The following is a 26,737-nucleotide window of genomic DNA, read 5'->3' as shown; positions in this document are numbered from 1 at the left end:
GTACATATATTGTGTGTTAATATGTATGTATGCCAGTGATTGATGATATGATTATATAGATATGACATATCTAATTTGATCATACTGTAAATCAAAATTGATTTGATGAAATCAATATGTAATAATTAATAAAAAAGATATGGTTTGAACTAGCCTCGTCATGTGGAACAGTCCGTCAGAGCTTATGTCTGAGACAGCCTATCAGGAATTTATGTCTAGGACAGCTCCCACGGGCTTATATGTGTATCAGCCGGTCAGGAGCTCATGCCTGGGATAATTTGTCAGAAGTTATACTTTGGACAGCCCCCCACGGACTTTCATATGTAGGACAGCCAGTCAAAAGTTTATACCTAGGACAGTCTTGATGGGCTTATGAATGAAAAATTTGATCAGATGAGAATTGAGTCTGCATTTGTGTATTTTCTATCCTTATTAAATAAGATTGGGTCTGCATTTGTGTTAATTCCACACTATCAGTATGTTACCAGAGCATGAGTTTCTCTTTCATCCTCGTACGGTAATGACCTCATCATCTCAACAAAAACTCTTCCAACCTAATCTGTTGGTTAGACAAGTAGTTAATTTTCAATGGAGAAAAGATTGAAATCTCAGCTTTAAGTTCCAAAAGAAGGTAATTTTCTACAAGTTTATGAAATAGAAATGTTAAAAGACTCGTGTATCTAATCAAGTTCCTGGAATAGAAGATGTTAAAGCACATTTCTCTGCTACTTAGATCATTAGTATTGACCTAGGTTCACAGCCGAATGTTATTTTGGCAGTGGGATGGTCTGGTAGTTGATAATAATGTAAGTATGATAGCTGAAAGTGCACAATTAGGACACCATCCTGAAAATGGAAAAGTGCGTTCTCTGGATTGCTGATGCAGCAGCGTTCAGTTACAAGTGGAGAACACAAGAAACACGTCCACCCGAACAGAAGGCTACTTGCAATATGAGCTATCGTTTTCAAGGACTACTTCCAGGTTTTCCCATGCCCTCCCTGTTAGGCCTAGACAAAAGGCCAGAACAAGCCCCCAAAACACACTTACTCTAAACCAATTGATGGCTGGTGAAGAATGGTGGAAGTTTATTGTGTTTATATTGAAGGTTGGTTGGTCATGTTGGTGGGCATTGATGGGGATAGTCGACGTTGATTCCCCCCTGCACAGGCACCAGTTCATCAATTCCCTCTTCCCTCAAATGAAGGTTGCTATTTTATTTGGTGTGACACCTTGCTTCCCCAGTGGCCAATCAAGTTCTTGCTCACCTTCGTATGCCCTTGAAGGTAGGTTTTCCTCGCAATAATTAAGAGAGCGGATGTATTTATTTCATCATGTATTGGTTGTGTATTTGTTAAGGATATCTATTTTGAGGGAATTTAAAGAAAGAAAACTAAAATTTAAATTATATCAATGCTTGGTGAAAGGTAATTAATTAGGAAAATGTTATTTGGCAAATTTTCCAATATTCCCCTTCCTTACTCCTCAAAAAAGGATGTGATGGATGTTACATATTTGAAGAAAAAATTACAACTAATTTAACTTCATTTGATGAAGCTGTACTTGGTAAGCACTTGAACCAATTTTCTTAGGTGATGTGGGTGTCTTTGGGTACCGCTCCTTCAGCATGTATGCTTCAATTATACCAAGCTACATTCATTTCGAGCTTAAACCAGCTTAGTTCATGCTTGATTTCAAACCAGCTAGAATTTGTGTTTCATTGTTTTAAAGAATTTAAAAAAATACTAGTTGAAGCTTCAATCCGATGGTTTTCTATTTCTATAAGATATAATAAATGTATAATAATATACATATATTTGAGCATTATCAAGTCACGCGTGATTGAGGCACATTAATTTTTTGCTTGGCTTGGAATTATGAGGTTGTATGCTGATTCAAGCTTAGTTTATTTAGCTACAAGGTAACCTTAATTTGTGGTTTCTCAAGGCATGATACATCCCTTCATTGGATAGCCCTCAAGATAGAGCACTTTAATACTTAAAAGTTTCAGTCATCTTACATCTTATAGCTATCCACGCTATATCCCAATTAAGTTCAACATTATATCCTATTAAACAATTGCGTCAAAAATTCTCTTCTACATATTGGGCTGTTGCGTGTTAGAGCAAACTCCTGCAAGAAAAGACAAGGCCCTAGATTGGACACCTAGAAGTGTTAGTAATTTTTTTATTCAATATTTTGACTCGCACAAACTATTGATTGCCATTATGGTTCATTTATCTGCTTCCATAAGCCTTCCAGTCATCCATTCGTGCTAGTAATTTTGATGGTTTATAACAGATGTCGATTCAGAGCAAAATAAGTCTATACATATGTAGAAGCAAAGTAGAATAATATTAATCCGAGTCATCCATTTTATTTCAGCCTATCCATATTTTTTTGTCCATGGTAGTGCAATAGGTTCCACCTTTTTAATCCTATCCATTAGGCTTTGTTCCACAACACAAACTTCAGATTTAAAAACATACTAGATAAAGGGAGAACACTCGGTCCTTTTAACAGACTAATTCAAGGCTTATCTTCTGACCTTGGACTCATTCCAATGCTTAGCTCGACATGATTATAATAATTTGATGACAGGTGAAAGGTCACGTTTATCGCTTTTCTGTAATTAATCTGTAGGCTTATAAATACTGCATTAGTGATACGCCACATTGCCATAACTTGGCACTTACATACCAGCTCGATCTTGTCTCCAATTCCTGTCCCCCCAACCTAATCTACACAAATAATTCTTCTATTGCAAGCTGCCATGTCCAACATCATTCAGATCCAGGCCGCAACGTACGGGAACCTTATCACTGTTCTTAGCATCGATGGAGGAGGGATTAGAGGAATTATTCCAGCTACAATACTCTCCTTCTTGGAGTCACTGTAACACCCCGGCCCAAATTGGGCCCAGAATCAGCCACGGCCCATAATTAAAAAAAAAAAAAAAGCTTCTTCTCATTCTCCGATTGAATCCGGGAAGAGCGGAACCTTGGGCAACAAGGACTCCAAGGATTCCCTATAAATCTCCTTCTCCCCTCCCTCCAAAGGATCCCAGAGCCCGGCCTCCTCTCTTCTTCCTCCCTCTTTCTTTCTCATTTTACCGATTTTCTTAGACCCGTGCTCATCGAAAATTTGAAACGGAGACACTGCGGAGCTCGAGGTAAGCTCCTCCCCTTCTTTCTCTCCCTCTTCCCTTTCTCCCCTGGCCCAGACCTCACCGCCAGCCATCGATTTTACTGGAAATAAAATTCCAAAGAAGATCCCCTGTTTTTCGAAAAAAAAAAACCCGTCGGCCGAACCCCATCGCCGACCGACTTCACATGGTCCGCGGTTGTTGCTGGATCTCCGACCAAGCCGCTGGAGCCCGAGCCACCGAGGGGGGGGACCTCACAGTCTTCCCCTGTTTCAGCCAAGGGAGGCCGCGGGAAGAAAAGAAAAGAAGAAGGAAGAAGAAGAAGAAAAGAAAAGAAAAAAAAAAGGAAAAAGAAAAAGAAAAGAAAAAAGAAAAAAAAAAGAGAAAGAGAAAAATAAAAATAAAATAAAATAAAAAGAAGAAGAAGAGAGAAAAATTTTCTCTCTCCTCTCTCTACCTTCTCTCTCCAATTTCTCTCTCTAGATTCTCTCTCTAGATCTTTCTCTCTCTTTATGAATTTTGTCTCTCGAGAGTCTTCCTCATTCTTTGATTTCATCACAGACCGTAGAATAAACTTGAGATGAAAATAAGGATCCGAGATTGCTCCGAAATTCATGCAGTAGATCTGATCCCAGTCCGATCCTATTCGAAATTTGTAACACTTGATTCATATTGAGTCACCCTGATAGGACCTCTGATGATCTCGATCATGACTGCCTCATCGAAAGGATACGAAATTTCTCTCTCCACTTTCTATCTCTACTTTTCTCTCTAGAATTTTCTCTCTCTTCATGAATTTTCTCTCTCTAAAAGTCTTGTGGATCAGTGGAGGATCCTGATACATAGACAAGTCCTAATTTTGGTTAATCCTAAGAGAGGTCCTAGATTTGTGTTATTAGGATCGATTATCAGATAATTTTTTTCATATATGATTTTTATATTTGATTAGGGTTATGAAGAGATGATTGTCTGCATATGATATCAAGTGAAATATTTTGTTAAAGAAATTCATAAATCAAAGAAGAATATTGATTTCTATGCTTGGATCAGTCACCGGTAAAGGTAAGAATCCCTGTACATGATCACTATTATATGTATGCTATTTTACTGTTGGTCTTGCATCATTAGTTTTGCATCGTCGGATTTGAGATCGATGAATTTATTATATCTGAGATATTGTTATTTGATTTTGAGTATGAGTATGTTATGTCAATATATATGTATCAGAGATTGATGGCATGATTATACATATCCGAATTGATCATAATGCAAGTCGGAATTGATTTGATAAAATCAACACAAAATGATTAAATGAAAAGAAAGAGATATATGGTATGGACTAGCCTTGTCATATGGAACAGCCCCCACTGGCTTACAGGTGGATTAGCAGGCCAGGAGCTCATGTCTGGGATAGCCCGTCAGGAGCTTATGCTTGGGACAGCCTCTCACGGGCTTTCGTACGTGGGACAGCCGGCCAGGAGCTCATCCTGGGACAATCTTGAAAGACTTTTTAAATGGATTCGATCCGAATGATGACTGAGGTATAGACTTGGATAGTCCAGAGCTAGAAAAAAAATGTTAAAAATCATGTGGTTATGAAAAGAGAAATGAAAGATAAGGCATGAAACAATTGTTGAACAAAAGTGTTTCACCTGTTAACATATGATGATGCATCTATTTTAACAAGACAGAAAATTTATGGATGTTTACTTTATTCTGGACATTGAACATGAGATTTTATATTTTATTGTTTATTCATATTTTTTGATTATATTACTATATTAGTGTGATATGGAAATTCTTACTGGGCTGTAAAGCTCACATCCTTTCATCCTTCTTTTCTTCTCAGAGTTACAAGATGTCCATGGTCGGCTATGGTATGGATTTGTGAGTGAGCGGATGCATAGATAGAGTACCGTTGATATCTGATCAGAGAATTGAAGAAATTTAATTTGTATCTATACAAGATTTTATGAATTATTATTGAAATTAATTGTTATGGATGTTAAGGTTGTAATGATTTTTTTTTGGCCTTGCATATTCTTTAGGGCTTGCTCTAAGGAGTGTGCGGCCATCACGTATCCGACTCGGGTGTTGGGTTCGGGGTGTGACAGAATGGTATCAGAGGATAGGTTATGATCATTAGGGATTATGATATAAGTGATTAGAATATTATAGAATGGTATCAGAGCTTAGGTTATGATCATTGGAGATTACGATATAAATGGTTAGGATGTGATAGAATAATATAAGAGCTTAGGTTTAAGATCACCAGAGATTATAAGAGATATTAAAATTTTATGTAAGATCAGTAGGATGTGACAGAGTGGCATCTGAGCTTAGAGCTTAGGTTACGTTTATTTGGAAACAATGATACAAGTGATTAGGATATGACAGAATAGTACTAGAGCCCAAGTTTAAGGTCACTAGGGATTGTCATATAAGTGATATCAAAATTTTGAGATTATAATCAATAGAGTATGACAGATAATATCAGAGTTTAAGGTTATAATTATTCAGAATTATAATTTTAGTGATATTTGAACTTAGGTTATGATCATGAGAAACATGATAGATATAAAAGAGAAGATTCAATATTTAGATTTCGAATCAATAGATATTAAGATGAAATTTATGCATAAGTGGCATATGATATCTATAATAGAATTGATGAGTCATATCTTGGATTTCAATTAGTAGGGTGGCCTGAATATAAGAAGAATTGACCCTGGAAGGAAGCGGGAGGTATTGATATGTTATGTTGAGTATACTCGATGATTTTGGAATGCTAAACTTATATGAAGGAAATCATGATAATTTTTTTGATTTTGATGTTAATTATTCGAGCATTACAAATTTTAAATTTATTAGAAGGAAGTTAGGATATGGTCTAAGAAGAAATTTTATCATATGAGAGAGAAATATTTTTGAGCATTGAACCTATAAGAGGATCATATATGAAACTCAATCTTAGATGAAAAATATACTTAAATTTTATTATGAGAATATGAGATACACATTTTGGTGAAATCTTTGGTTACTCAAAATATCATATTCTGAATAGGATTCCTTGATCCTTCAAGTTACATTGAATTTCAAGTCAAAAGCTTATTTTTCTAAGTGGATCAAAAGTACTTTGATATTATTAAATTAAAAAAAAAAATTTATTTTATCAGAGTATGATATACAGATTATGATGAAATCTTTAATAATTCATATTATTATCTTCGGATTAGATTTTTTTAATTTTTCTTGTAATTATTGAAGATGGTGAAGTGTATTAATTATTCAAGTCAAAGTTTGGATTTTTTTTAAATTGAACTAAGACATCTTGTTAGTGTTAAATTTTGAATGACTTATACAAGGATAAGATTTTGTATGAATTTATCGATTAATATTAAGGGTTGTGATGAAGAGAGCTCTATAAAAAATAATCAAGTTGATTCTACTTAAGGATGTTGGCTTGAGTTCTTCTAGTTTGACAAGTTGAAATTTAATTTTTTTTAAAAAAAATTAATTTAAAAATTATCTAAATGATTGTAAGGTAAATCTAAGGTTAACTCCAATTGATTCTAGACATGTTGGATTCTTGAAGAGTGATGAAACTTATGCAATGATTTCAAACATAGGAAGTGGATCATGATTTAATTTTTATATGCTATACCCAAAGGTAGTAAAGATAAAAAAACTTAAAATTTTGTCTTAAGTCTTATATAAAATTTAAAGGTTGAATCTATTCTGGACTGATCTAACATATAAGGATATTTTTTTATCTTTGATAGACTTATATAATTTGATAAATTAAGATCAGAGTGCACAGCAAAAGCGTGGTGGATTAAATTAATTAGAAATATTAATCTTTTAAATCAAAAAGATATTATGATGAAATACATTAGTTGTAAACAAGGAAGGATTTTATTGATAATGAAAGGATGCTATAAATTTTGATCTAATCTGATCATAGCCGGATAATTTTTGTCAGTAGGTTGCTTCATTGTAGATAATGCCAAGAAATTTTAAATATCTCAAGTTTATTAACAGCTAAATAGTTCTGATATTAGTTCAAACTTAGAATGTCTTGACATACATCTCATATTTTTAAAAAAATTTAATATTGTTACTTGAACTGATATAGAAGATTGAGATTTTTCTTAAGATGAGAGTCTATATATAAAATTTGTTGGAAGATCAAGTGAAGAAAGAAATTGATGATTGTGAAGAGTGCCCGATGTTTGATCTTTGTTTATTTTTCTATCAAGGATAGCCTGAGATAATTATGAATTTGAGTGGAATGTATTAGACAAATAATGGTGATATATTAATACAAGTCCAAAATATTACAGTTCTTCAAAAAAAAATTGAGAAATCAATAAGAAGGGATGAGTTTGAGATTTCAAATAATTTTGTTATAACAAGATCATGAGAAATAAATAATATATAAAATATTATTGTAAACTTGAGAATGACATGAAGAATGTATACTTTGAAATATATCTCAAACAATATAACTTAATTTCGAGGATGAAATTATTTGAAGGGGGAGAATGTAACACCCCGATCCAAATTGGGCCCAGAATCAGCCACGGCCCATAATAATAATAAAAAAAAAAAGCTTCTTCCCCTTCTCCGATTGAATCTGGGAAGAGCGGAATCTTGGGCAACAAGGACTCCAAGGATTCCCTATAAATCTCCTTCTCCTCTCCCTCCAAAGGATCCAGAGCCCGGCCTCCTCTCTTCTTCCTCCCTCTTTCTTTCTCGTTTTACCAATTTTCTTAGACCCGTGCTTATCAAAAATTTGAAACGGAGACACTGCCGGAACTCGAGGTAAGCCCCTCCCCTTCTTTCTCTCCCTCTTCTCTTTCTCCTCTGGCCCAGACCTCACCGCCGGCCATCGATTTTGCTGGAAATAAAATTTCAAAGAAGATCCCCTATTTTTCGAAAAAAAAAACCCGCCGGCCGAACCCCATCGCCGACCGGCTTCATATGGTCGGCCGTCATTGTCGGATCTCTGGCCAAGCCACTAGAGCCCGAGCCACCGAGGGGGGGACCTCACGGTCTTCCCCTGTTTTTGCGATGAAAAAACTTTCGTCGCTAAAAATCATTCTAGCAACGAAATTTAAATTTTCATCGCAAATATTTAAAAATTTTTTAATAAAATAAAATTTAGCGACGCAATAGTTTCGTCGCTAATATAAATAAAATTGGTCGCAAAAATCTTTTTTTTAGCAACGAAAATCAATTTCGTCGTAAACAATAAATTTTTAACTACGAAAAAAAATTTCGTCGCCAAAAAAATTATTTTTGAACGAAAAAATTTCGTCGCTAAAAATGAACTTCTAGCAACAAAAAAAAAAAATTTCGTTGCAAAAGATATAACTTTTTGCAACGTAATTTTTTTCGTCGCAAATACCTAATTTTTGGGGACGAAATTTAAATTTCGTTGCAAAAGCCTACTTTTTTGCGATGAAAAATATTTCGTCGCTAAAATTTTGTCGTAAAAAATCAAATTTCTTGTAGTGGAAGAAAAGAAAAGAAGAAGGAAGAAGAAGAAGAAGAAAGAAAAGAAAAAGGAAAAAGAAAAAGAAAAGAAAAAGGAAAAATAAAAAAAGAGAAAGAGAAAAATAAAAAAAATAAAAATAAGAAGAAGAGAGAAAATTTTTCTCTCTCTCCTCTCTCTACCTTCTCTCTCCAGTTTCTCTCTCTAGATTCTCTCTCTAGATTCTCTCTCTAGACCTTTCTCTCTCTTTATGAATTTTGTCTCTCGAGAGTCTTCCTCATTCTTTGATTTCATCACAGATCGTAGAATAAACTTGAGATGAAAATAAGATGATCCGAGATTGCTCCGAAATTCATGCAGTAGATCTGATCCCAGTCCGATCCTATTCGAAATTTGTAACACTTGATTCATATTGAGTCACCCTGATAGGACCTCTAATGATCTCGATCATGACTGCCTCATCGGAAGGATACGAAGATTTTTCTCTCTATTTTCTCTCTCTACTTTCTCTCTCTAAAATTTTCTCTCTCTTCATGAATTTTCTCTCTCTAGAAGTCTTATGGATCAGTGAAGGATCCTGATACATAGACAAGTCCTAATTTTGGTTAATCCTAAGAGAGGTCCTAGATTTGTGTTATTAGGATCGATTATCAGATAATTTTCTTCATATATGATTTTTATATTTGATTGGGTTATGAAGAGATGATTGTCTGCATATGATATCAAGTGGAATATTTTGTTAAAGAAATTCATAAATCAAAGAAGAACATTGATTTCTGTGCTTGGATCAGTCACCGGTAAAGGTAAGAATCCCTGTACATGATCACTATTATATGTATGCTATTTTACTGTTGGTCTTGCATCATTGGTTTTGCATCATCGGATTTGAGATCGATGAATTTATTATATCTGAGATATTGTTATTTGATTTTGAGCATGAGTATGTTATGTCAATATATATGTATCAGAGATTGATGGCATGATTATACATATCTGAATTGATCATAATGCAAGTCGGAATTGATTTGATGAAATCAACACAAAATGATTAAATGAAAAGAAAGAGATATATGGTATGGACTAGTCTTGTCATATGGAACAGCCCCCACTGGCTTACAGGTAGATCAGCCGGCCAGGAGCTCATGCCTAGGACAGCCTGCCAGGAGCTTATGCCTGGGACAGCCTCTCACGGGCTTTCGTACGTGGGACAGCCGGCCAGGAGCTCATCCTGGGACAGTCTTGAAAGACTTTTTAAATGGATTCGATCCGGATGATGACTGAGGTATAGACTTGGATAGTCCAGAGCCAGAAAGAAAATGTTAAAAATCATGTGGTTATGAAAAGAGAAATGAAAGATAAGGCATGAAACAATTGTTAAACAAAAGTGTTTCACCTGTTAACATATGATGATGCATCTATTTTAACAAGATAGAAAATTTATGGATGTTTACATTATTCTGGACATTAAACATGAGATTTTATATTTTATTGCTTATTCATATTTTCTGATTATATTACTATATTAGTGTGATATGGAAATTCTTACTGGGCTGTAAAGCTCACATCCTTTCATCTTTCTTTTCTTCTCAGAGTTACAAGATGTCCATGGTTGGCTATGGTATGGATTTGTGAGTGAGCGGATGCATAGATAGAGTACCATTGATATCTGATCAGAGGATTGAAGAAATTTAATTTGTACCTATACAAGATTTTATGAATTATTATTGAAATTAATTGCTATGGATGTTAAGGTTGTAATGATTTTTTTTTGGCCTTGCATATTCTTTAGGGTTTGCTCTAAGGAGTGTGCGGCCATCACGTATCCGACCCAGGTGTTGGGTTCGGGGCGTGACAGTCATAGCTTCAGGTAATTGTTTGTCATGCTACCATAGTTTATGGATCGACATCTCTGCCATGGTGATTAATTAAGTCGTAAGCTATATCTGTACTATGGCTGAAATTGGTCTCTATATTCTATCTTCATTACCCATGTTAGGAAGGTTGGTAAGCAACTCATTTAGCCTTGTAAGCACGTAACAATTAATGAATAAAGCCATTGTTATGTTGATCCAAAGAAACTAGGTTTCCACAAATTTTGCTAGATTCTTGAATGAATCAACTCTTCAATTTAGGTCTTTGTTGGTTGCAGTTTACATTCATCATGAAGTAGGAACTAAGTTTCCACTACACCTACAATATTGCATGAGGGTTTTGAATTTAGCATGGAATGATGAAGAATACTACTCTCAAAATGATTCGATAGGGAGAAAGAAGATTTTTCTCCATCTGCTCAACTCAAACGTCGTAAAATAAAACTAGAAGAAGAGAAAAGATTTTCGAAAATACAGCTCAAGTCCTTGTTTCTTTTATTAACTGATTTAAAAATGAGATTTATGGTGGCGATATCCATCCTTGCATAATTCAAATTAGATTTTTCTTCTTATTTTTAGTAGAATTCTTTTATCTAAAATAGACGTATCTAGTAGAAATAATCTAATAAAAGTCAATATTTTTCAAGAGATAGATCTTTATTTCTAATCAACTCAGTTTTCTATTACTCTGTTGGATTCTTCTTGGATTGAAGGTTATATCCAGTCAAAATCTTACTCCAAAGAAAAATTTTTAATTTAATCGACCCACTTCAAATTTCAAAAGAAGAAATTTGGGCCTGATCGTTAGGAGCACTACCTTTTAAAAGGCACGACATCATCATGTAAATCTCAAAAAGTTATTCGATTTTTTATATAAAAATCATCGAAATCAAATATCGTATGACCAAGTTATAGCCTGTAAAAATTTAGCTTGGACTCGATTTCTTGATGTGGAGGATCTTGCTCTTACGTACACACTATCCAGTCCTATCTGTAATAGCCAAAATGATTCACATCGAGTTACATAATTCTTCTAGATCATAATATTTGCCGTGCATTGCAGGTGGTCATGTAGTGTTTTGAGAAATGAACATGTGTTCTAAGCAAAAGATGTTCTTTTAGCAAATTTAAATCGCACCTTTCCTCTCTCAAAGACTGCACCCTTCCTATAAAATGAACACTAAAAAAAAGAAAAATTGTTCAACCAAATGGTGGTAATATTTCTCAAGATGTTGGCGCCTCTCCCTTGGCACCAATATCATGTATGAAACATGGTTTTAACTTGTGGAGACTAATCTGGTTTACTCTATGGATGGATTGCTTTCAAAATATTAAACTTAATTAACTAAGTGAATAAGACTTCTCATATTATGTCTGAACAATTCTCAACCGCGCATGCATTGATTTTAAATCCATGCCACTGGTATATGCCTGCATAGAATGGCCGTAATGTTGTAAAACTGACCCGCTCAACACATGACAACAAGCTTGCATGAATCAAGTTAATTACTCCCAAAATAGTAAGTCCTGAAAACTCATATGGACTCATCAACCAATTGACCCATCCAATTGATCTAGTTTTGAACCATCCAAGTCAACCCCTGTGAAGGTACTCAAATAAAACAAAAGGTAAAACTAATTATTTTATTATTTATTTATTTGAATTAGATTTTCCTTCAAAAATCTTAGCTATAGTATATATTTGCCTTTCTCCAAATTCCGTTTATCATCAGTGCCATCCTAAGTTTTATAGCATATGTCAGGTAAGAGATTTTCTTTCTCTAATAATAGGTTGTGAAATTCTGTCATTTGCACTTAATTTACATAAAACATATCTAATAAGATCATGACTAGTTAATATTAAAATTTTACGATTTTATTCATTTATTGTTTTGAAACTTTATTATTTTAAATAATTTCTTGTGATGCCACAAGCTAACAGATTGATCCATTGTGGAGCTGAGAACTAATGGATCAGGTTACAGGCCAACACTAAATACTTGATTTCCATACGTTGTCTCCTTTTTCAGGAGCTCGATGGTGTGGACGCAAGGCTTGCGGATTACTTCGATGTGATTGCTGGAACGAGCACTGGTGGCCTTGTGACTGCAATGTTAACGGCACCAAACGAGAAGAACCGGGCCTCTCTTTGAAGCTAAAGACATCAAAACCTTCTATTTGGAGCACAGCCCTAAGATCTTCCCGCAACATCGGTAATATATATACACGTATATATGTACATACACCTTTGCTTAGACTCATGACTTCTGTTTTTTGACATTTAGTAATTGAGAAGCAAGTACCAAAAAATTAATGCCAATAGAAGTGATATAAAACATAATGTTACTCACGTTACCCATCAATTAATTTTAATGATGTTATTTAGGGGTGCTTGATTCACGATCAAAATCGAAATCAGAATCAGAATTAAAATCGGAATGGTTTGGAATCGAAATCGAAATAGCCAAATTCACTGATTGCTTGATTCGTGAGCAGAATCAGAATCGAAATTAAAATTAGAATGAAAATTTGAATTCGTAGAGAAAGATAGGAATTGGGGGTGTTTGGTCAGGAGGAGTGAAGGTCTGGAATCGGAATCAGAATAGATGACTCCCATTTCAACTGTTTGATTGAGAAGAGTCCCATTCCAAGTTCGATTATGGAGTGGAATGGAATGGTCCAATCTATATAGAACTCAATCCCTACTCTCATCTATGAATTTAAATTTTTATTTTGATTCTGATTCCGATCACGAACCAAGCACTTTGGAGGATTTGATCATTCCGATTCCAATTTCAAGCCATTTCGATTTCCATTCCATTTTCGATTTCGATCGCGAATCAAGTATCTCTTGAGTTTTATATAGATTACGCCATTCCCATTCCATCCCAGAATTGAAATTAGAATGAGACTCCTCCCAACTAAATGGTTGGAATGGAAGTCACACATTTTCATTTCAATCCAGACTCTCACTCCCTCCAACCAAATATTTTTTAAAATATTAATTAATATATAATTAATATTATCATGAGGTCCGCTTGATGTTATAATATTTTTATTTAGCATTGTTGTGACAGATAAAGATTTTCATTAAGAATTTTGAATATATTTATCTAAAACTAGCTGAAGAAGCTATCATTGTCATGTAATTACATTAGCCAAGAAGTCCTGGTATTTTGACACCCGTCCTTAAGTGCTGTAAGTGCTGGGGAGAAGTTTCACATTCAATCCCCAAAGTATAACTTTCCCGCACTTTTAAGATTTTTTTTTTTTTTACAAAATGAAAGAAAAAAAAAATAAAATGATGCTATGTACGAGAAAATTGAATATTAGCATGCTTATTAGGTTAAGACGATGTTGATACTGTCACAGTAGTGAGTCAATATATATTTGGTCCATAATTAGAATTGAAATCAGAATAAAAATCAAAATAACTTGAAATCGAAATCAGAATGATCAAATTTTTCAAAATACTTGGTTCGTGACCGAAATCAAAATCAAAATCAAAATTGGAATAAAAATTTGAATCCATAAAGGAGAATAGAGATTGAGTTCTATATAGATTGGGCCATTCCCATTCAACTTCGGAATCGAAATCGGAATGAGACTTCTTCCAACCAAACAGTTGGAATCAAAATCATCCATTCTTATTGTCACACTCCAAATCCAAGACATAATACGGCCATGCTACCGAGAGATGGGGACCACGATAATATGAAGTCAATCCATCATAATCATCTAAAATCCATCAAATAAAAAAATTTAATTTTTTTATTCACCAGATAATTAAATCAATATTGATTCAGAGCATCTAAATCCGAAAGCAAATACAAATTCATATCTCAAAATTCATAATTATGTACTATAAATTTGTGATCATCATATATCTAAACTTCATCTACAAAATTTTCAAGCTTGTATCGCAGATCTCCAAATCTGAATTTCTTTTACCGGTCCTAACCTTATTCCTCTGTACAAACAAAAAGAAAACAAAAAGAATATGAGCTACACTAGCCCAGTAAGTAGGACCTACTCTTCCTTATCGGATCCAGCATAAGTTTTTCATGATAATACAATATTTAAAAAATAACAGATAATATAAAATAAAGTATTTCATAGAGCATATAATAAAACAAGTTATAAACCAATCATGCATACAAAAAATCATGTATATTTCATAATCATGAATCATAAATTATTCTTATCATGTATTCATGTCAAATTTTAAAATATTGCTTTCAGATATTCGTGCTAAGGTCACTATTATACCCGTGACAGGGTCATATTTCTTAATCGACAGAGTTCTTATTTCGTATGCCCACTTTATATCCATTGGCAGGATCATGTTTCGTGTGGATGCTAGCTTCAGATATCGACCTTCCCAAAGGGATTCGTTCATAGCTATCTGAGAACCTTTGAAATCCTTATATCTTTTTCTTAAAACATACATATACATAGATAGAAAAAATAATGAAATTCATATTTCATAATCATGTTATTTTCATAAAACACATTCATAGAACAATGCTAATATAAAAACATACTTTTTCATATCACATGTGCTGATCCTTATTTTATGAAAAATACGATTTCATCAACATCAATTTATTTGCATGAAAAATATGATTATTTAAAAATAAATAAGGAGCATAAGATTCACTTACTTTGTTCGTCTTAGATCTTCAGACTTTGTTAGAAGAATCAGTTAATCCTATTTAAAATATCAAATCATCATCAATTTCTATTCGATAAATATAATAAGATTAAATCATAAAAAAAGAGGACTGTTGATCGAATGTGTCGAACCATCAGAACATTAGGACAATTCAGGATTTTTGAGCTGAGGGTCATATTTAAGCGACTTGATCAAGAAATCATGAAACACAGATCGGATCAAAATCAAGATCAATCAATAGTGTTCATTAATAATAAATTTGAAAGATATTTGATATGGCCAAATGAAGTTGACATAGAGTACAAATATCAAAACAACTTCAGATCATCTTGTTAGAGTCAATATGAGCCCCTAAAAGATAAGGCATGACTCAGTACAGGATTCATAGACCTTCTTAGAGATAGAAAGTCGGTCATGAGAGAGAAAGTAGAGAGAGAATCTTCGTATCTTTCAAAAGTGGCAATCATGATTGAGATCATCAGAGATCATATCAGGGTGACTTAATATGGATTAACCATGATCGATGTTATCAATTTTGAATAAGGATCGCACTGGGATCCAATCTACTGCATAATTTTTGGAGCAATCTCAGGTCATCATATTTTTATCTCAAGTTTATCCTAGAGTCTGTGATGCAATTAGAGAGAGAAAATGATCCTAGAGAGATAAAATCCATAAAAAGAGATAAAAGGTCTAGAGAGAGAAAATAGAGAGAGAATTTAAAGAGAAAACTGGAGAGAGAAGGTAAAGAGAGGAGGAGGAAAGAGAGAGAAAATTCTCTCTTTTTTTTCTATTTTTCTTTTTCTTCTTCTTTTTCTTCCCTTTTTCTTTTTCCTTTTTTTTTCTTTTTCTTTTCTTCTTTTTCTTTTCTTTTCTTTCTTCCTTCTTCTTTTCTTCTTTCTCTTCTCGACCGAACAGAGGATGGATCGAGCGGAGCTCGATGGCTCAGTTCCGATGAGGGGCGGCAGCATGGTCGGATGTCCGACAGCGGCGGTCGACGACGGTGGGGCAAGGAATGGCCGGCAGCAAGGTTCGACTGACGAGTTTTTTTTTTAATTTCAAACAATAGGGGACCCGCCCCTTTTTCCTTTTGTTTTTCGGTCATTGGCCGGTTGCCGGTGGCCAAAACTTTCGAGGAAGAGGGATAAAAGTATGAGGGTCCTATCCTAGGGGTGAGACGCCGCAACCGACAGCGCCGGTGGCCGAAAAAGAGAGGAAGGTGGCTCGGTCGAATAGGGGTTCATCCTTTTTATGAATTTTTCGGCGATTTCGATGGCCGGTGAGGGTCTAAAGCCATGGGGAGAAAGGAAAGAGGGAGAGGAAGAAAAGTTGGAGCCTTATCTAAGCTCCGGTGGCATCCCCGACCTTCGATTTTCGACGAACACAATAAAGGAGAGATCGCGGCTTCCATGGAGAAAAGAGAAGGAATCGAGCTCGACGATCGCCGGTGGAAGCTCTTGAGAGAGGAGGAGGCATGTTTATAGAGAGTCTTAGAGCTTCTATGGTCTTAGGACTCTTTTTCATTCGAGATTTATCGAAGAAGAAGACTCCCATTAAGAGTTTTCTTTCCGTTCCCTTTTTTTTTGTTGGGCTTCTGAGATTTTGGATCTGGTCTAAGGTCCAAATAGGCCAGGTATTATATTCTCCCTCTTCAAATAATTTCGTCCTCAAAATTAAGTTATGTTGTTTGAGATATCTAAGATTCTTCTTGGCATTATCTACAATAAATAATCTACTGATAAAAATTATCGAACTATGATCAGATTAGATTAAGATCTATAGTATCTTTTCATTATCAATAAAATCTTTTCTTATTTACAACTAATATATTTTATAATATCTTTTGATTTAAAAGATTAATATTTCTGATCAATTCAGACCACCACGCTTTTGCTGCTCACTCTGATCTCAACTTACCAAATTGTCTAAGTCTATCAAAAATAAAAATATCTTTGTATGTTAAATCAATCAAGGATAGATCTAACTTTCAGATTTCATATAAAACTTAGGGCAAAATTTTAAGTTTTCTTGTCATTACTATCTCTTAGGTATGGCACATCAAAATTAAATCTTCATCCACCTTCTATGTTTGAACTTATTACATAAGCTTCACCACTCCTTAAGAATCCCATATGTCTAAAATTAATTTGAGTTAACCTTCGATTTACCTTACAATATTTAGACAACTTCCAAACCAACCTTTCTTTGCAAAAAAATTAACATCAAAATCAGCAAAGTTATCATGTCCTTTATCCATATAAGTTTAGCATTCTAGTGTCATCAAATATACCCAACATAATATATTAATACCTCTCACTTCATTCCAAGGTCAACACTTCTCATACTCAGGTCAATCCTACTAATTGGAATCTAAGATATAACTCGTCAATTCTATTATAGACATCATATGCCACTTATGCATAAATTTCATCATAATACCTATTGATTCGAAATCAAATTATTTAATCTTTTCTTTTATATCTATCATGTTCCTCATGATCTTAGCCTCAAGTTCAAATATCACTAAAGTCACAATCCCGAATAATGATAACCTTAAGCTCAAATACCACTTAAGTCATATTCTCTAGTAATTATAACATAAACTTTATATCATTCTATCATGTCCTTAATGATCATAATCTTAAGCTCTGATATTATTCATCATTCTCCACTCTGTCACATCCTATTGATCATACATAAAGTTTTGTTATCACTTCATAATCTTAGTGGTCTTAAACCTAAGCTCTGATATTATTCTATCATATCCTAGTCACTTATATCATGATCCCCAATGATCATAACCTAAGCTCTGATACCATAAAATGTCACGCCCCAAATCCGGAACATAACACGATCATGCTACCGAGGGATAGGGTCCATGATAATACGAAGCCAATCCATTATAATCATCTAAAATCGATCAAATAAAAAGATTCAATTTCTTTATTCATCAGATAATTAAATCAATATTGGTTCAGAGCATCTAAATCTGAAAGTAAATACAAATTCATATCTCAAAATTTAGAATTATTTATTATAAGTTCGTGATCATCATATATCTAAACTTCATCTACAAAATTTTTAAGTTTATATCGCAAATCTACAAATCTGAATTCCTTTTGCCGGTCCTAACCTTATTCCTCTGTACAAACAAAAAGAATATGAGCTACACTAGCCCAGAAGTAGGACCTACACTTCCTTATCGGATCCAGCATAAGTTTTTCATGATAATATAATATTTAAAAAATAATAGATAATATAAAATAAAATATTTCATAGAACATATAATAAAACAAATCATAAATCAATCATGCATGAATAAAATCATATATATTTCACAATCATGAATCATAAATTATTCTTATCATGTATTCATGTCAAATTTTAAAATATTACTCCTAGATATTCGTACTAAGATCACTATTATATTTATGACAGGACTATATTTTTTAATCGATGGAGTTCTTGTTTTGTGTGCCAATTTTATACCTATTAGCAGGACCATATTTCGTGTGGATGCTAGTTCCGGATGTCGATCTTTTCGAAGAAATTCATTCATAGCTATCTGAGAGCTTTTGAAATTCTTATATCTTTTTCTTAAAATATACATATATATATAGATGAAAAAAATAATAAAATTCATACTTCATAATCATATTATTTTCATAAAACATATTCATGGAAATAATGCTAATATCAAAACATGCTTTTTCATACATATATGCTGATCCTTATTTTATGAAAAATATGATTTCATCAATATCAATCTATTTACATAAAAAATATGATCATTTGAAAATAAATAAGGAGCATAAGATCCACTTACTTCGTTCATCTTAGATCTTCAGACTTCGTTAGAAGAATCAGCTAATCCTATTTAAAATATCAAATCATCATCAATTTCTATTCGATGAATATAATAAGATTAAATCATAAGGAAAGAGAACTATTGACTGGATGTGTCGGACCATCTGGACATTAGGATAATTTAGGGTTTCTGAGCTGAGGGTCATATTTAAGCGATTTGATCAAGGAATCGTGAAACACATATCAGATCAAGATCAAGATCAATCAATAGTGTTCATTAATAATGAATTTGAAAGATACTTGATATGGCCAAATGAAGCTGACATAGAGCATGGATATCAAAGTAACTACGGATCATCTTGTTAGAATCAATATGAGTCTCTAAAAGATGAAGGCATGACTCGATACAGGATTCATAGACCTTTTTAGAGAGAGAAAGTTGATCATGAGAGAGAAAATAGAGAGAGAAAGTGAAGAGAGAATCTTCGTATCCTTCAAAAGTGGTAATCATGATTGAGATCATCAGAGGTCATATCAAGATGACTTAATATGGATTAACCATGATCGATGTTATCAATTTTGAATAAAGATCGCACCGGGATCCAATCTACTACATGATTTTCAGAGCAATCTCAGGTCATCATATTTTCATCTCAAATTTATCCTAGGGTCTGTGATGCAATCAGAGAGAGAGAATGACCCTAGAGAGACAAAATCCATAAAAAGAGAAAAAAGGTCTAGAGAGAGAATTTAGAGAGAGAAATTGAAGAGAGAAGGTAAAGAGAGGAGAGAGAAAAGAGAGAGAAATTTTTTTTTTCTATTTTTCTTTTTCTTCTTCTTCTTTCACTTTTTCTTTTTCTCTTTTTTTTTCTTTTTCTTTTATTCTTTTCTTTTCTTTTCTTTCTTTCTTCTTTTCTTCTTTCTCTTCTCGATCGAACAGGGGACGGACCGAGTGGGGCTCGGTGGCTCAATTCCGACGAGGGGTGGTTGTGTGGCCAGATGTCCGACAGTGGTGGTCGACAGCGATGGGGCAAGGAATGGCCGGGGGCAAGGTTCGGCCAGCGAGTTTTTTTTTTAATTTTGGAAAACAGAGGATCGCCCCTTTTCCTTTTGTTTTTCGGTCATTGGCCGGTCACCGATGGCCAAAACTCCTGAAAAAGAGGGATAAAAGTATGAGAGTCCTATCCTAGGGGTGATACGCCACAACCGGCGGCGTCGGTGGCTGAAAAAAAGAAGAAGGTGGCCCGATCGAACAGGGGTTCACTGTTTTTATGAATTTTTTGGCGATTTCGATGGCCAATGAGGGTCTAAAGATATGGAGAGAAAGGAAAAAGGGAGAGGAAGAAAAATTGAAGCCTTACCTGAGCTTCGGTGGCATCCCCGACCTTCGATTTTTGACGAACACAATAAAGAGGAGACCGCAGCTTCCACGGAGAAAAGAGAAGGAATCGAGCTCAATGATCGCTGGTGAAAGCTCTTGAGAGAGAGGGAGGCATGTTTATAGAGATTTCTAGAGCTCCAGTGGTCCTAGGACTCTTTTCTGTTCGGGATTCATCGAAGAAGAAGACTCCCATCGGGAGTCTTCTTCTTGTTCCTTTTTTTTTTTTGTTGGGCTTCTGAGATTTTGGGCCTGGTCTAAGGCCCAAATAGGTTGGGTATTATATTAAATCAAAAAATATTATAGAATACATTAGTTGTAAATAAGAAAAGATTTTATTGATAATGAAAGGATACTATAGATCTTAATCTAATCTAATTATAGTATGATAATTTTTGTCAGTAGGTTATTTTATTGTAGATAATGCCAAGAAGAACCCTAGATATCTCAAATAACATAACTTAATTTCGAGGATGAAATTATTTGAAGGAAAAAAGAATGTAATACCTGACCTATTTGGGCCTTAGACCAAGCCCAAAATCTCAAAAGCCCATCGGGAGTCTTCTTCCCATTCCCTTTTTTTTTTTTTTTTGTTGGGCTTCTGAAATTTTGGACCAGGTCTAAGGCCCAAATATACTGGGTATTACATTTATTCCATCCACTCCCCCCAACCAAGTACTTCCGTAATATAATATCGTGACAGTAATGATCTTTATAAATTGCACTCCATTTCATTTCTCGATGCCATATGAGGTTCCACCATTTTACTGAAAAGGATTTCTCCATAGTTACACAAATACAAATAACATAAATATATGAAATCATAATGCTAATTATTTTGATAGAAAACAAGATCACGGAAAGCGATCATTCCCTTCTCTAGTGAGGAATTAGATTATTTTCAGTGTATAGAGATTTACAAATAAAAAGAAAAAAATTAGAATATATAGAACCCATAAGAATCCAAGGTGTATGTTTTGCACCGTAAAGAGTTGTGCTTCCTAATTTGGATAGCCGCTATATCGCTCATCTTGAAAATCGAGGGCACCCACTCATCTTTCGAAGCAAAGAGCCTCACATTGGAAAGCCGAACACACTGGGTTTAGAGATTATACAAGAGCTCTCCATTCCCGATGAGATGACTGACGCCGTGGCTATGAAACATGCACCATAGATTGAGGATCCAAAATCTAAGCATCCAACGATGATGTCCCATAATTGGTTGGTAACTATATACTAATTGGATTTGTACTTCTGTGTGTTGCAGAGGCCCTATTGATGGAGCATTTAACACCCTCAGACTTTTTAGCGGACCCAAGTATGACGGGAAGTATCTTCATCAGATTATTAAGGAAAAACTGGGGAGCTTGAGACTGCACCAGACCTTGACAAACGTGGTCATACCTGCTTTCGATATCAAGCGACTCCAACCCACAATATTCTCCTCCTATGAGGTTCTTCTTTAATTATTGCAACTCTAGTTAGTTTGACTTTCTTTCAATTTTTATTTTCCATCTATGAGTTGACTTAAGAAGTGCTCAAGAACAACATTTGTTATAAAACCTTGCAATGGCTAAGTCAGATACGCAATGACTAGCTGTTTATCCTTAAATTTTCTGTCCTCATGATAACCCTGTGTGTTTTCGAAGGTATGGATGGGGGTTTAATAAGTTCATCCACCTTCCACTATCATTTCTATTGCTACGGCAGAGCTGTTCTTCTCTTACTCCTGTCTCACTATTATTTTGATTCTCCTTCATAAGCATGATCCTCCCCTTCCTTGTCCAATAAGATCCTTCTCCCTATTTATGTTCAATGTGAATATTCCAATTACTTTTCTTTGAATAGTATGAACAAAGTTGTCTACTTAAACCTAAAGTGAAAAATGGTTGTATATGAAAACGCTTGCTGGAATATGGATGTATATGAGAACAAGGTCAACTCAAAGTAACTATGCATAACAAGCCATTCTTGAATGGTGACCCATCATCCATAGCAAGCTCTTCTAAAATTGGGTGCAACTTGACCAACATTATTCGTGTATCATTCAGTGCTAACATGACAACGATGAACGTTGCAAATGCAGGTGAAAAATAATGCTCTATTGGATGCGGAGCTATCTGATATCTGCATTAGTACATCTGCTGCTCCAACTTACCTTCCTGGACATTACTTTAAAACGAAAGATTCTGATGGAAAAGTGAGGGAATTTAACCTTATTGATGGTGGTGTTGCAGCTAATAATCCGGTACTGCAACATAATATCAAGTTTTTTTTTTTTTAAAGAATATTGTACTAGCATATATTGTTTATGTACACTAATCTATTTCCTTTTTCTTTTAATATTGTGCAAACTATAGGCATTGGTTGCTATGGGAGAAGTAACAAAGGAGATTTTTAAAGGGAACCCTGATTTCTTCCCAATCAAGCCTACAGATTATGGTCGATTTCTAGTCATCTCATTAGGAACAGATGCACAAAAGAATGAGGAAAAGCTTGATGCCAAGGAGGCAAGTAAATGGGGAATTTTGGGTTGGCTGCTCAGTGGGGGTTGGAATCTGTTGGAGAATACCGACCGACCCCACTCATGCCGACTCATCATCGGGCCTACATGTCCGACGCCCGACTTCACTGACCGACCGACCGACGGGTGCCGTTACCGACCGACCGACGGGTGCCGTTACCGACCGATCGACGGCTATCGACCGATCGAGGATACGTCGGTCGGACAGACCTTTTCCGCTCTCCCAACCGACTGCACTATGGAGTCCGATGCCCGACTCCTGCAACCTGCCCGACTGACTGACGGAGGGGCCCAAATTTTCACCCGACGCCCCTCAGCTGGCCACCGACCTATGATCGGTTGGCTCCTCCAATCGCCGTACTACTGTCAGAGACTGTCAGTCCTGACAACGGCGTGCGGCACTGCCGCCTAGGGACATTATCCCACCTAAGGCATGGTCAACCCTAGTGACACCTTTACGGCGACTCTGACAGTCTTCAGTGAGTTGACAATTCTTCAATTGTCCACGCCATTAATGACGGCGCCATACCATGCTCCACTATATATATCGGGGAAGGCAACAGTGCTAGAGGTCCCTTCGAAAAACTCTTGGGCTTGCTCCTCTCTCTCTATCCCTCTCTCGTTGAGCTCCTTGTTTTCTTTTCACTGTTGCCTAGTCTCCTCTCTGACTTGACCGTCGGAGGGTCCCCGCCGGAGCCACCTCCGGTTAGTGCGGACTTTCTTTTGCAGGCACTCGTTCCCGGTGACCAGGCGACGAGGGGATTGACTGCAACAGAATCCATTAATCGATGCCTTCACTCAAGCAAGCAGTGATATGGTTGATATCCATATATCTGTGGTCTTCCAAGCCCTACATTCTGGATCTAAATATTTGAGAATTCAGGTGACCTATTTATAAATGATTGTTGCAAGTTTATGTGGAGTTATTTGATTATATTGTTACAAATATGAAAATGTGATGAAGTTAAATCTTAAGTACTTGTGAAGAAAGCTTCTATTTAAAAGTATTGCCTTCTATACTTCTGGTGATTTAACTTCTTAGTAGAACAGGCATGAATATGTAGAAGCCACTTAATTAACTTTTTTGTTCCCGTAATGTTTACATATAATATGTACACAAATATTCAAATTAACTTGCATGTCATGTATGCTTCTGTTCCTTTTATAAATGAATTATATTCAGATTAATGTCCAATTTACCGTTTAGAATTTCTAAAGCAAGATGACAGAATTAAATAAAGCCTATCCTAAAACATGGCTTCCTTTTTTAAAGTATATATAACATGCATAAATAGGACAAGCGGAAATACATAACCAAAATCGCATGTATCATTGTATGATAATCAAGTGCAAAAGCTGTTACTTTATAAATATAAGACTTTATAACATTTAGAACTTTCTAAGAAGAAGAAAAAACATGTAAAAGACTCTAGAATATTTCCATGAACGAGAATAATTATTTTATCACGCCTCGAACCCAATACTCGGATCGGATACGTGATGGCCGTACACTCCTTAGAGCAAGCCCTAAAAAATATGCAAGGCCAAAAGTAATTCATTACAACCTCAACATCCATAATACCTAATTCTAATAATAATTAGTAAAACTTGTATAATTACAATTGAAATTTTTTTCTATCCTCTGATCGAATATCATGACACTCTATCTATGCATTTGCTCACCCGCAAATCCATACCACAGCCAATCATGAGCATCCTGTAACTTTGAGAAGAAAAAGAAAGATGAAGGGATGTGAGCTTTACAGTTCAATAAGAATTCTCATATTACACTAATATAATAATATAATCTAAAAATAAAGATAAGCAATTGAACATAAAATTTTATATTCAATATCCAGAATAATTTAAACATCTATAATTTATCTTCTTTGTCAAAAGAGATACACCATCATATGTTAATGGGTGAAATACTTTTATTCATCAATTATTTCATGTCTTATCTTTCCTTTCTCTTTTCATTATCACATAATCTTTAATCTTTTTCTTTTTGACTTTGAACTAACCAACACTATGCCTCAATTTTTATCCGATTAAATTTTCACTCATAAGCCTCTCAAGACTGTCCCAAGCATAAGCTTCTAGCGGACTGACCCAAGCATAAGCTTCTGACCGGCTGATCCACATATAAACTCATAGAGCTGTCCCAAGCATAAGCTCCTGACGGACTGTCCCAGACATAAGCTCCTGACCGACTGATCCACATATAAGTCCACGGGGGTATCTCAGGCATAACCTCCTAGCGAACTGTCTCAGGCATAAGCTCCTGACCGGTTGTCCCAGACATAAGCTCCTGGCAAGCTGTCCTAGGCATAAGCTCTTGGCGGACTGTCCCACATGATAAGGCTAGTCCAAACCATATCTCTTTTTCATTTAATCATTATATGTTGATTTCACCAAATTAATTCTAATTTACACTGTGATCAAATTAGATATGTCATACCCATACAATCATGCTATCAATCATTGATACATATGTATTGACATAATACACTCATACTCAAAAATCATATAAGAAATATAACGGTGTCTCAAACATAGCAATTCATCCAACTTAAATCCAACAATGCAAAATCAATGATGCAAGACCAACGATAAAATAGCATGTATAATGGTGATCATGTACAGAGATTCTTATCTTTATCAGTGACTGATCCAAGCATAGAAATTAATGTTCTTCTTTGATTTTTGAATTTCACAAATAAGATATTCAACTCGACATCTTATGCAGACAATCTTATTTCTTCATGACCCTAATCAAATATAAAATCATATATGGAGAAATTATCGATAATCGATCCTAATAACACAAATCCAAGATCTCTCCTAAGATTAACCAAAATTAAGATTTATCAAAATATCTGGACCCTCCATTAGTCCATAAGACTTCTAGAGAGAGAAAATTTATGAAGAGAGAGAAAATTCTATAGATAAAATTTTAGAGAGAGTGGAGAGAGAATCTTCGTATCTTTCAGATGAAGAAATTATGATTGAGATCATCAGAGGTTATATCAGGATGACTCAATATGAATTAACCATGATAGATATTATATATTTTGAATAAAGATCGGATCGGGATCTAATTTATCATACGAATTTTGAAGCAATCTCAGATCATCTTATTTTCATCTCAAGTTTATCCTTGGATCCGTGATGCAATCAGAGAGGAAGAGAAAGATCCTAGAGAGACAAAATTCATAAAGAGAGAGAAAGGTCTAGAGAGAGAAATTGGAGAGAGAATCTAGAGAGAGGAGAGAGGAAAACTCACTCTCATTTTCTTTTCATTCCTTTTCTTTTCTTTTTTCTTCTTTTTCTTTTTCTTTTCTTTTCTTTTTCTTCTTCTTCTCTTTTTCCCATTTCCTTCTTTTTTTTCTTCTTTTTCTCGTCCAAAATAGGGGATCCGATCCCCCTTCTCCTATTGCCCTCATGCAACCAAAGAAGGCCGACTCCGACCATCCCTGACAGCACACGATGGTGATGCATCCACAGCCCCGACGACAACCCCAACGGTGGCTGTGGCCGGTGGCATACAGAGAAAAAAAAAAGAAAAACAAGGATGGTCCTATTCTTCTCCAAACCGACAGCTTGCCGACTCGTCGGTGAAAGAAAGATACTTAAAAAGAGGTAAAAGGGAAGAGAAGGGATTTACCTTACTTCGACGGTCGAGAAGGACTCCGACGAACCCCCTTTTCCATCAAAAGCCCACGGTAACCTTGAAAAATCCCTAAACATTTCACTGAAATCTCATTGTAAAATCCTAAGAAAGAGAAAGGGGATTTTATAAAGGAGGTCTTCTGCCCTAACCGGACTCCTTGAGTCCAATT

General features: G+C 35.1%; 1 pseudogene; it reads left to right on the top strand.

Moving 5' to 3' along the window:
• The first annotated feature begins 2,748 nt into the window (after positions 1 to 2,748).
• Positions 2,749 to 26,737, top strand: part of LOC105060934 (patatin-like protein 2) — a 30,353-nt pseudogene continuing 6,364 nt past the window's right edge.

The sequence above is a fragment of the Elaeis guineensis genome, chromosome 13, assembly GCF_000442705.2.
Source record: "Elaeis guineensis isolate ETL-2024a chromosome 13, EG11, whole genome shotgun sequence".
Lineage (NCBI taxonomy): Eukaryota > Viridiplantae > Streptophyta > Magnoliopsida > Arecales > Arecaceae > Elaeis > Elaeis guineensis.
Note: the sequence above shows the minus strand (reverse complement) of the source record. Positions and strands in the feature narration are given on the sequence as shown.